At 34.7% G+C, this 12,056-nt stretch overlaps 1 protein-coding gene across 1 annotated transcript in view; it reads left to right on the top strand.

Moving 5' to 3' along the window:
* The window catches only part of RAB11FIP1 (RAB11 family interacting protein 1), a 64,945-nt gene that overhangs the window by 15,762 nt on the left and 37,127 nt on the right, over nt 1–12,056 (top strand). The window lies entirely within an intron of this gene.

The raw sequence follows: 12,056 nt of genomic DNA, 5'->3' as shown, positions 1-12,056 counted from the left end.
CTACCTTTCCTTTGACAGCTAAAACTATCCAAAATGGACTGACTTGGTAGTGATTTCCCTTCACCAGAGGGCTTCTAAATGATTATTTGTAAAGATCATTCTTGTTCCTATGTACACTGACCTCTGATGTGACCTCTGATATCTCTTTCTGTGATTATCTATGATAATCACATATATTCTATGATTCTGATTTCCTGTCTCCAGAAAAGAGAACTAGGACCAATGAGTGGTCATAGGACCATAGACTTAGAGTGAGAAGGGATGGCAGAAGTTGTTAAACATTCTCATTTTATAGTAAGGAGATGAAGTAATTTCCCCAAATTCAAATAGGTAGTAAGAAGCAGAGCTATAATTTGAATCCAAATCTTCTGACTCCAAATCCAATGCCTTTTTTTTTTTTCACTTTTCCTACACCCATTACCCAAGTTATAGAAAAGCAGATTTGTAGTCAACATATAGGATAATTTTCTAATAATTAGAATACTTTTTTTCTGTCCCTCACCCATCACAACTATTTTTCAACTTCCTTTTGTGTGTTTTTGTTTTCCTCCATGAAAATGAAAGATCCTTAAGAAAGATCCTTTTGGAGAATTAGAGTAGGTAATGAAGAAACCAAATTATCATTCTTTGCAGATGATATGATGGTATACTTAGAGAACCTTATAGAATCAACTAAAAAACTGTTAGAAATAATCCACAACTTTAGCAAAGTTGCAGGATACAAAATAAATCCACATAAATCATCAGCATTTTTATATATCACTAACAAAATCCAACAATTAGAGATACAAAGAAAAATTCCATTTAAAATAACTGTTGATAGTATAAAATGTTGGGGAATCTATCTGCCAAGGGAAAGTCAAGAACTATGTGAGCAAAACTAGAAAACACTTTCCACACAAATAAAATCAGATCTAAGCAACTGGAAAAATACCAAGTGCTCTTGGATAGGTAGTATCCAAGCCAAGTATTCAAGCCATTCTCCAATTGATAAATGGTCAAAGGATATGAACAGACAATTTTCAGATGAAGAAATTGAAACTATTTGTAGTCACATGAAAAGATGCTCCAAATCACTATTGATCAGAGAAATTCAAATTTAGACAACTCTGAGATACCACTACACACCTGTCAGATTGGCTAAAATGACATTGTGCATATCCTTTGATCCAGCAGTGTTACTACTGGGCTTATATCCCAAAGAGATTTTAAAGAAGGGAAAGAGACTGTATGTGCAAGAATGCTTGTGGTAGCCCTCTTTGTAGTAGCCAGAAACTGGAAACTGAGTGGATGCCCGTCATTGCAGAATGGCTAAATAAGTTCTGGTATATGAATATTATGGAATATTATTGTTCTGTAAGAAACGACCAACGAGATAATTTCAGAGAGGCCTGGAGAGACTTACATGAACTGATGCTAAATGAAATGAGCAGAACCACGAGATCATTGTACATAGCAACAACAAGACTATTCAACGATCAATTCTGATGGAAATGGCTCTCTTCAATAATGAGATAATTCAGATCTTATGATGAAGAGAGCCATCTACACCCAGAGATAAGGCTATGGCAGCTGAGGATGCACCACAACATAGCATTCTCACTCTCTTTGTTGTTATTTGCTTGCATTTTGTTTTCTTTCTCAGGCTTTTTTTTTTTTTTTTTTGTCCTCGATCTGATTTTTCTTGTGCAGCAAGATAATTGTATAAATATGTATACATATATTGGATTTAACATGTTTCAACATATTTAACATATATTGGACTGCCTGCCAGTTAGGGGAAAGGTAGGGGGAAGGAAGAGAAAATCTAGAACAAAAGATTTTGCAAGGGTCAATGTTGGAAAAATTACCCATGGACATGCTTTGCAAATAAATAAATAAATAATGGTTTAAAAAAAAAAAAGATCCTTTTTGAAGTTGGGATCCTAGCTCATAGCACAATATATGTTGGCACATATTATTTAATCATTCAATCATGGCTGATTGTTTTTGACTCTGTGGACCCTAGCAAGCCAGTATTGTCTAAGAATTTTTATTTTTCTTTTTTTTCTCCATAAAAGTCATGTTGTGAAAGAAAATATATATCTTCTTCATTTTCCCCCGAAAGAACTCTCAAGAAAAATAAAGTAAAAAAGATAGAGTATGTTTTAATATATATTCAGACACAATCAGTTCTTTCTCTGGGTATGGATAGGATTTTATACCATAAGTCCTTCAAAGTAGTCATGGATCATTGTATTGCTGGGAATATCAAAGCCATTTATAACTGGTCATCCCACAACATTGCTATTACTTTGTACATAGTTCATTTTACTTTGTTTGAATTCATGGAGGACTTTCCAGGTTTTTCTGAGAGCATCCTGCTCATCATTTCTTATAGCACAATAATATTTCACCATAATCACATGCCACAAATTATTCAGCCGTTCCCTAATTGATGGACATTTTCTCAGTTTCCCATTTTTTTTTTTTTTTTGCTTTTAAAAGACAGCTGGTATAAATATTTTTGGACATATGAGTTCTTTTCTTTAAAACAAACAAACAAACAAATACTTTTGAGATTCATGCCTGGTAGTAGTATTGTTAGGTCAACATGAAGTTTTGTTTTTTGTTTTTTGCAAAGATAGTGGAGTGGTTTGCTCTTTTCTTCTCCACTGGAATAAGGCAAACAGAGGTTGAATGATTTGCCTAGGATCACACACCTAATGAGTGAATGAGGTCAAATTTGAACTCATATCTTCCTGACTGCAGGCCTGGCATTTTATCCAGTAAGCTACCTAGCTGCCTTCCATTGGTATATAGTAGATGCTTAATAAATGCTTATTGACTGCCTTTCCTGATACCTCTTAATTCTAGTCCCTTCTCTTTATTAATTATTTCCTATTTATGGCTACCAGAGCACTGGGCCTAGAGTTAAGTAAAACCTGAGTTCAAATTGAATCTTCCTAACTTTCTGTGTAACCTTGGGCAAGTCACTTAATCTGTTTGCCTCAGTTTCTTCAACTGTATATAAGAAAGGAGGTTTTACAAAGAAGTATTTTTAACAGTATTTTATTTTTCCAAATACATGTAAAGATAGTTTTCAACATTCATTTTTGTAAGATTTTGCATTCCAAATTTTTTATCCCTTCCTCCTTTACCTTCTCTTCCTCAAGACAGCAAACAATCTGATAGAGGTTATACATGTATAATCATTTTAAATATATTTCCATATTTGTCATGCTGTACAAGAAAAATCAGATCAAAAGAGAAAAAATAACACAAGAAAGAAACAAACAGAAATACTATGTTTCAATCTATATTCAGTCTCCATAGATCTGTGGATGTGGATAGCATTTTCCATCCCAAGTCTTTGAGAGCTAAATCTATTATAGTTGATCACCATATGACTTTGCTATGATTGTGTACAATGTTCTCTTGGTTCTGCTCACTTCACTTAGCATCAGTTCATGTAGGTATTTCCAGGCTTTTTCCTGAAATCAGTCTGCTCATCATTTTTTATTAAACAATAATATTCCATCACATTTATATATCATAACTTACTCAGCTATTCTCCAAATGATGGAAATTTCCAATTTCTTGCCACTACAAAAAAGGGCTGCCACAAACATTTTTGCACATGAGGGTCCTTTTCCTTCTTTTATGATCTTTTTGAAATACAGACCCAGTAGAGTCACTGCTGGAGCAAAGGGTATGCACAGTTTGATAGCCCAAAGGAATGTTTTTTAACACCAAAACATAAGCACAAGTATACAGAGTTCCTCTCCCACTGCATCCCAGGAAAGAGCATTAAGTTCTTGTAGCATAGTTCAGTTGCCATTAGAACATGGGAATGATAACAACACTCACCTTAGAGTGGCTAGCAGTGTCTGGCCTATGTTAGGGACTATATAATTGTCTATTTCTTGCCTTTCCTTTTTACACATATTTGTTTGTTGTTTCCCCCATTAGCTATGATCTCCTTGAAGGCAAAGCATTGTCTTTTCCCTTTTGTAATGCATCCCTCTATGGCTTGGCATAGTATATGACATATAGTAGGCACTTAATAAATGCTGACTGATTGATGGATTTTCTTAAAATGTAATGAACTGCCTTACGGGATAGTAGGTTCCCTATTGCTTGAGTTTTTCAAACTGAGACAGAATGACCCCTTGAGAACTGTATAAAAAACATTCTCTAGGTTGCATAAAGTAGGAGGTTGCCTTCAGTGATCTTGAAACTCCCTTTCAATCAAATTCTACAATTTACAAATTTACAGAGTAAACAAATAGCCACAGAAAATTTATCTGATTGTCTAGATCTTTAACTTTTCCTATATATGCTTTTCAAAAATTTGCTCCCACAGGTTTGTCTTAATGTTACATATGGGGCTAAAGAAAGGGTTTCACTGTGCGTGGATCACAACATAGCATTTTCACTCTTTTTGTTGTTTGCATGCATTTTGTTTTCTTTCTCGCTTTTTTTCCTTTTTGATCTGATTCTTCTTATACAACATGATAATTATAGAAACATGTATAGAAGAATTGCACATGTTTAACATATATTTGATTACTTGCCATCTAGGGGAGGGAATGGGGAGAAGGAAAGAAAAATTTGGAACACAAGGTTTTGCAAGAATCAATGTTGAAAAAGTATCCATACATATATTTTGAAAATAAAAAGCTTTAATTTAAAAAAACAGATTTCAGTATACTCATAGAATAATATAAATATTATCCTGTTTTATAGATTGTTTGTTGTTGTTGGTCTTTTTTTCTTGAAGAAGACCATGACATCAGAAAGGAGACATTTGAGTGAATTGGATTTAAGTGAGGAAAGGCTGGGCAAAGTCACCTTCCTCACTTTCCCCTCCAGAGCCATCTGAGTCCTGTGGCAAGACTGGAAAAGGCCCTAGATATAATGGGAGACCCTGGCCTTTTTTTTTTTTTCCTGAGGCAATTGGGGTTAAGTGACTTACTCAAGGTCACATGCTAGGAAGTGTTAAGTGTCTGAAGCCACATTTGAACTCAGGTCCTTCTGATTTCAGGACTGGTACTCTATCCCACTGCACCATGCATATTTTGAAAATAAAAAGCTTTAATTAAAAAAAAAAAAAAAAAGAATCCATGCAAGTTGTGTGTAAACTCCCTGAGGGCAGGCATGATGTTTTATTTAAACTGTATCCTTCAGAACTAGGAAAGGTGCTCTTCTTAAATAATTTTCAATTGATTTAAATTAAAGTGAAGTTATAGGCAGTATAAAGGGCAGAAGAGGGACCTGGTTGGAGAAATGCTAGGCTCGTGTTTACTAAATGCACAAATGACTAAGTAGTCTCCAATGCCGCACCACACCCTGGAGCCCTGGGAGGAAGATCACACAACCCAGCCATTGTATCACTGATCCCAACCCCTTCTCTTCTAACTATTCCCGTTTGGGGAAATGTTAGCCCCAGACCCCTAGAAGCCCAGCTAGGATTTTCCTGTTTTTGTATTTATTATTAGGGACTGTGATAAGGAGAGTATCATTGGCAATTGGTGGTCCATCCTTTTTTTTTTTTTTTTTTTTTTTTAATAACTTTTTATTGACGGAACCCATGCCAGGGTAATTTTTTATAGCATTATCCCTTGCACTCACTTCTGTTCTGATTTTTCCCCTCCCTCCTTCTACCCCCTTCCCCAGATGGCAAGCAGTCCTTTACTTGTGAAATAGGTTACAGTATATCCTAGATACAATATATGTGTGCAGAACCAAAAAGTTTTCTTGTTGCACAGGGAGAAATGGATTCAGAAGGTATAAATAACCCGGGAAGAAAAACAAAAATGCAAGCAGTTTATATTCATTTCCCAGTGTTTGGTGGTCCACCCTTAATAGGGCCCAGAAATATTTCTTCTATAGATTATTTCTTTATTAGGAGAGTCTCTACCCTAGTCTTAAAATTTCGGTTCTGGAGCCTAACTCCTCAGGGACAGAGATAATCTGTCTCAGAATTTTAGAAAAACTTAAAAAAAAATTTTTTTTTTTAGCTAGCAGTTTTAAACTATAAGATGAATCACAGGATGTAGAGCTGGATGATGGGACACCATCATTAGGATTTAACCATCTGAAATTTCTGGCTGAGTGACATAACTAGGAAGAATGATTTGGTTCAGCCAGTTCAATGAAGGAATATTCTTTTTCTTGAAATTGCTGAAAAAGAAATCCATGGAACCCACACAATATGAATTTCTGATGTGACCTACAATGAAAACACAACTGAAAAGACTTGGGAGACTGCTGTTGTGTTATGTATATGAAAGAACTGCACTTGTTTGGAACACAGGAACTCTCATTTCTGTTGCTGTAAGAGGACAACTTTTCCAGTCTAACCTGCTGGGCACCTTGCCCAGGTGCTCTGGGCTGGCTGAAACTATCTTCCTCTTTCGGTCAAAGAACAAGGGCAGGGCAAAAGAGCTCTCATCCTCCCCCACCCACAGGAGGTGTTCGTAAACAATCCTGTAATTTATTGGAAGAGCCTGATCTGAGTCGTCCCTGGTGTTGCACCCCCAGAATTAGGGGACCTATGGGGTAACAGCGAAGAATGTGGCCATGCTGAGGTACCAGCTCTGTGAATACCCTGCAGAACACACATCCTTGAGCTCTGACTCAGTGCCTGAAAAATGTGGAGATGTCAAGCTCAATGAAATAGCTTTCTGGAGTGGAACCTGTAGGAAAAAAAATGAAGGCAGAGAGAGAAGAGAAGACAGTATTCTAAGCAAGAAGATGGAATGAAGGAAATAAACTTTATCCTAATAGTGTCAGCAATTGGAACTGCTGGATCCAGTCTTCCCTGAATAACTCCCTCTAACTGTCCCTCTTCAGAAATAGCCAGTATTCTCCACTCCTTTCACACTTTAAAAATTTAGATTTTTTTTTTTAACATCATCTTCATTTCTAAATATGTCTGTCCCTTTCCCTCAACTCCATTCTTACTGATTTCAAAAAAAAATGATCCCAATTACCTCAAACCCAGCTAATTTTTGACACAAGACACTACCTATAAAAGGAAAGCTCAAATTTCATTGTCACCCAGCCAGCTTTTTCAGCTCTTTATTAAAGCTGTTTTAAACATTTATATATAGGAGACCTTGCACTTATATGTGAGAGACTCTGCTGTCTCTTTTTGGTACAGAAGTGATCTTTGGTTCTCAAAGAAGATCCCAGTAGGAGACATGAGGCTGTGATTGGTTGAACTGTGCAGAAAAAACTCTGTTACAATCCAGAAATGAGTTATCAATTGTAGAATATAAGCAACTTGAAAGCAGGGACTTGTTTCATTTTTCTCTTTGTAGCCACAGTGACTTGTATAGTCCTGGCATATAACAAGTGCTCAGTATGTTTGATTTTTGTGGGAGAACTAATAAGTCTACTTCAGTCTAAGCAGGTTAATTCATTCAATCAATAGACATTTATTAAGCACCTTTTATGTGACAGGTACTGTGCTAAGGTTGGGGAGCTAAAAGATAAGGCCTGTTCTCAAGAAGGTTACATCATACACTAGACAACATATAAACAAATATATACAAAGTAAGCTATATATAAGATAAATGGGAAATCATTAACAGAGTGAAGGAAGAGAACTGATTGGTTAGAGAAGGCTTGTTATGGTAGAAAGCAGGATTTTAATTGATACTTAAAGGAAGTTAAGGAGGTCAATAATTATAATGAAGGAGGGAGAATACTCCAACCATAGGAGACAGGTTTGCTATAATATAATTAGTTTTTTGGTGATTTCATGAAGACTTATTGACCTTTTCTTACCACTGAGATTATATGAAGATTTCAGTATTCACATTGTTGAAATCATAGATTCTTTTTTAAAAATTATTTTATTTTTTTCTGGTTATACATATATATTAACTTTTTTTTAAACACATTTCTTTATGAGTCATATTGAGAAAGAAAAATCAGAACAAAAGGGAAAAACCATGAGAAAGAAAAAAAGAAAAAAGTGAACATAGGATGTGTTATTCAATTTCCATAGGTTTTTTTTTTTTTTTTTTTTTTTTTTTTTGGATGCAGATAGTATTTTCTATCCAAATTTATTGGGATTGCCTTGGGAAATCATAGATTCTTGAAGTATTGATGTATATAGGAGAACTATCTCCTACAAGAACTCCTTAGGAGAACTAAGTGTTGGAAGAGTAAGGGAGTTGGGAAAAGACCTAATGAAAGGTGAAGTTTCATGGAAGCAGATAATAATCATGGTATAAACTCCTTTCTCAAATCTGTTCCATGAAGTTTGTACTCTTTTCCTTACTAGGTCTTTTCCTTACTAGGGAGGTAGCTTCATTATCAGGTCCATTGACCATAACTGTTGCCAAGAAGGAAAGTTGGTTGATTCTTTAATTTAATTTGCAGATTAAAGAGCAAGTACATAAATGCTATTTTGCAACCCAAATGGGGAGGAAACAGATATATGTATATGTATATGTATATGTATAAAGTATATGTCTTAAGGTGAGGATTGAACTTTTTTGAGTGGATTCAATCAGAGACTCTTAATGTTAGAAGGGACTTTTAGTATGTCCTTTATTTGAACAGGAATCTCTTTTGCAATTACAATATCCCTGACAATGGTCGTTTGACTTTCAAAAATAAAGCCCTCCACTGATGAGGAATTCTGACTTACCAAGATAGTCCATTCGAATTTTATACAACTTTAATTACCAAGTTTTTCCTTTAAGCTAATTGAATTTGGCTTCTCTGTAATTTGCCTTGCTCTAGAAGGTAGTATTAAGAAGTGGGTGGGAGTTAAAACAAAATAGATTTTAGTTTAGTATAACAGACAACTAAAATTATTTTTATGTAGAATTGGCTGCCAGTACTAAGTTCTCCATCACTAAAAATTTTTGGACTGACCATTTATCATGGAGGTTGTAGAAAGTATTTAAGAGGCATGTGTGAAATGGACTAGATGATCATTAGATCTCCTCCCAATCATGATGTTCTATGGTTTGATGTAATAGACAAATGAAGAGCCATTAACAAATAGCTTTAATTATTTATTTAACTATCTAGCTGGAATTAAATTGAAGGTTTGAACTCAGGAAAAACAGATTGAGATCAGAATTTTTAAAAGATTAATTAAGTAGTAATATGGAGATAGGATTGCAGGTAGAGGTGGAAACTAGAAGTGGGAGGATCAATTAAGACATTGTTGCAATCCAGGCTAGGACTAGGGTGGTGGTAATGGAGAAGCATGAATAAATGTGAAAATCGTTTGATTGGAAGATAGTGACTGATTATAGACAAAGGAAAATGAGGTCTTAGGTAGCCTTGGTAACAACAAATGAAGGGACAAGAAAGGAAACAAGGACAATAACTTAAAAATTGTTTTTAATTTTTGTTTTAATTGTTGTTTATATATAATATTTGTTTTATATTGAGAACTTCATTTCTCAATATATTCTTGTACTCTCCTTAATATATCAAGTCATACCTTGTGACAAAGTTATAAAAATTGTTTTAGCAAAATCAATCAGCACATCAGCTGTATCTTATAGAATAGGGCATCCACTTTCTTTTTTTTAACTGCCACTAAAATGAGCTGCTATGACTATTTTAGAAATGTCATTTATATGAAAATTGTCATAACAGCACTTCTGTGGTAGCAAAAATGAAGTATATCTTGATATACAGGAAATAACTGGTTATTGATGTGGGGGTTTATGGCAATCAGCGTCTATGTGCTATTAGACACTATTTTTTATTCATCATATCAGATCTATTTTTAGATCAAAAAGTCAAAATCCACATCATATTAGAAGAAAAAATAAATTGACTCTGAGAACAAATACAACAGGTTTAACTACACTTATTCAAATGAGATGATATCAAGCCAAAGATATTGACCTGTATTACCATCATTTCCTTGAAAAAAAAAAAAACTGACATAAAATAGTCACCACAAGGAAGACAAAAGAGCCGGGAAATCACCTTAGCCAGAAAATATTTGATCTTTTTTGCTAAGTAGAGATATAGCAACCAAAAGACCACAGTATAGAATTACAGAAGATTATGATCACTATCACTTCATGAAATAGCAAAAAGTAAGGTAGTTTTGGTGTGAACCCTGCCTGGGATATATAATATCAAGCACATTTATAGACAGAACTGAAAAAAAAAAAATTGATGAAAACTAGAATTAATTTATTTGCATTTCCATAATAAGCTATTTTCATCACCAGTGATATTAGTACTGTTAGATTTGGATCCTATTGTGTTAAACCTGTGCATCAGCACTTGATATATGTATATACTGAAAGTCATTCCAAGAATCATGTCTAGGGTTGTCCTTGGTTCTGTTAAACTACAAAAGAACTTTGGCTACATGTGACTCAAGAATAAAGGGCTTTGCTTTGAGATGATAAAATCTTGTAATCAGCTGCAGATCAGAAAAATTGATAACTCGATAGATGTATAAAAAGGAGAAGCTGTTTCTTTTGCTTTGTCTTCTTTTCCTGCTTTGACTAGTTTTAAATTGCTTCCTATGTTCACAAGTCATTATTTCTTACAGCACAGTAATATTTTTATATGCAAGTACCATAATTTGTTTAGCCATTCCCTAATTGGTGGACATCTACTGTTTCCCACTCTTTTCTACCAAAAAAAATGCTTCTATAAATATTTTTGTAGATATCGTTGAACCACTGGCATATGAATAACAGTGGAATCTCTGGGTAAAAGGTTATGTGTTTGATTTTTGTTGTTGTTTTTTTCTTAGTATAATTCCAAATTACTTTTCTGAATGATTGGACCAATTCATAACTTCACCAACAATGCATTATTGTGCCTATTTGTCTACAATTCCTATACCATTGAATGAATTATCTTTGGTCACCTTTGCCAGTTTTCAGGATATGAAGTGAAACTTCATCTTTAAACCTATCTCTTTACAACAAGTGTTTTTCTAGTCATGTTGTAAGGTGTGAATTCTGGGACAACACAATCTCTAAAGAATCAAAATGGGTGTCTCAAAATGCAATGGAAGAAAAAATGGTGGGCACAAGTAGTCTACTGTGTATTACTTACAAATGAATTACTTACAAAAAGTAGTATAAAGAATGAGATATACGGAACAGAAGTGAATGCAAAGGATAATGCTGTAAAAATAATTACCCTGGCATGGGTTCTATCAATAAAAAGAATGAGATATAGCCAAATGAGGTAGTTTTGTTATTATTGTGTTAAATTTAATATATATATTAAAAGTCACAAAATATAAATAAGTTGAAAATTTCATACCCAAACTTCATTTTCTGTTCTATAAATTCACAACAAAAAAAGAAAAATGTAAAAACAGTAAAAGGGATACTTCTCATATATACTGAAGGACTGATCTCCTTGATATGGACACTTCCTCTAGTGGTGCAGATCATATCTAGCTTTAAAAATACTAAGCCGGTTTTTCTCAGCGGTTCAGTGATCCAAGGCAATCCTAGTAGCTTTGGATAAAAAACTTTTGAATAGACAGAACACAAATGCTATGTTCACTTTTTTTTCCTTTTCCTCTTGTGTTTTCTTCCTTTTGTTCTGATTTTTCTCTCCTAACATGATTCGTAAAGAAATATGTTTAAAAAAATAAACGCATATGCATAAGAGAAAAAAAATTAAAACTATTAAGCCTCCTGCCGTTTTCCTGGAGAGCTCATGGGAGATTCTCCAGGACATAGACTCAAATGACCTGGTTTCTTTTCCTCCTCCCTTGTTCTATAAGATCTCCTCCTGGGAAATCTGTCCAGGAGCCGGTGATCTAGAATTGTAGCGCTCCATTGTGGGGTTGTGAGGCGGTGCTTTTTTCCAAGCAGCTTTAGCTGTAGGAAGTCCTTGGTTATCGTAGTAAGCTATCTGGAGCCGGGTTCAGGAGAAATGACGGGAAACGTTATCCACAGTGAGAGTACAAGTAGATGTCTCCCAGGTATCTGACTACGGCTTGCAGAGAATTTCGGATTCCTTCATTTCCTGTATATTTCTCTAGTTCCCCAACTTTACTGTATTAACTTCTAGAGGGCAGGGCCCATTTCTTTTGTATCTCCTTC

Source organism: Antechinus flavipes, chromosome 2, assembly GCF_016432865.1.
Source record: "Antechinus flavipes isolate AdamAnt ecotype Samford, QLD, Australia chromosome 2, AdamAnt_v2, whole genome shotgun sequence".
Lineage (NCBI taxonomy): Eukaryota > Metazoa > Chordata > Mammalia > Dasyuromorphia > Dasyuridae > Antechinus > Antechinus flavipes.
Note: the sequence above shows the minus strand (reverse complement) of the source record. Positions and strands in the feature narration are given on the sequence as shown.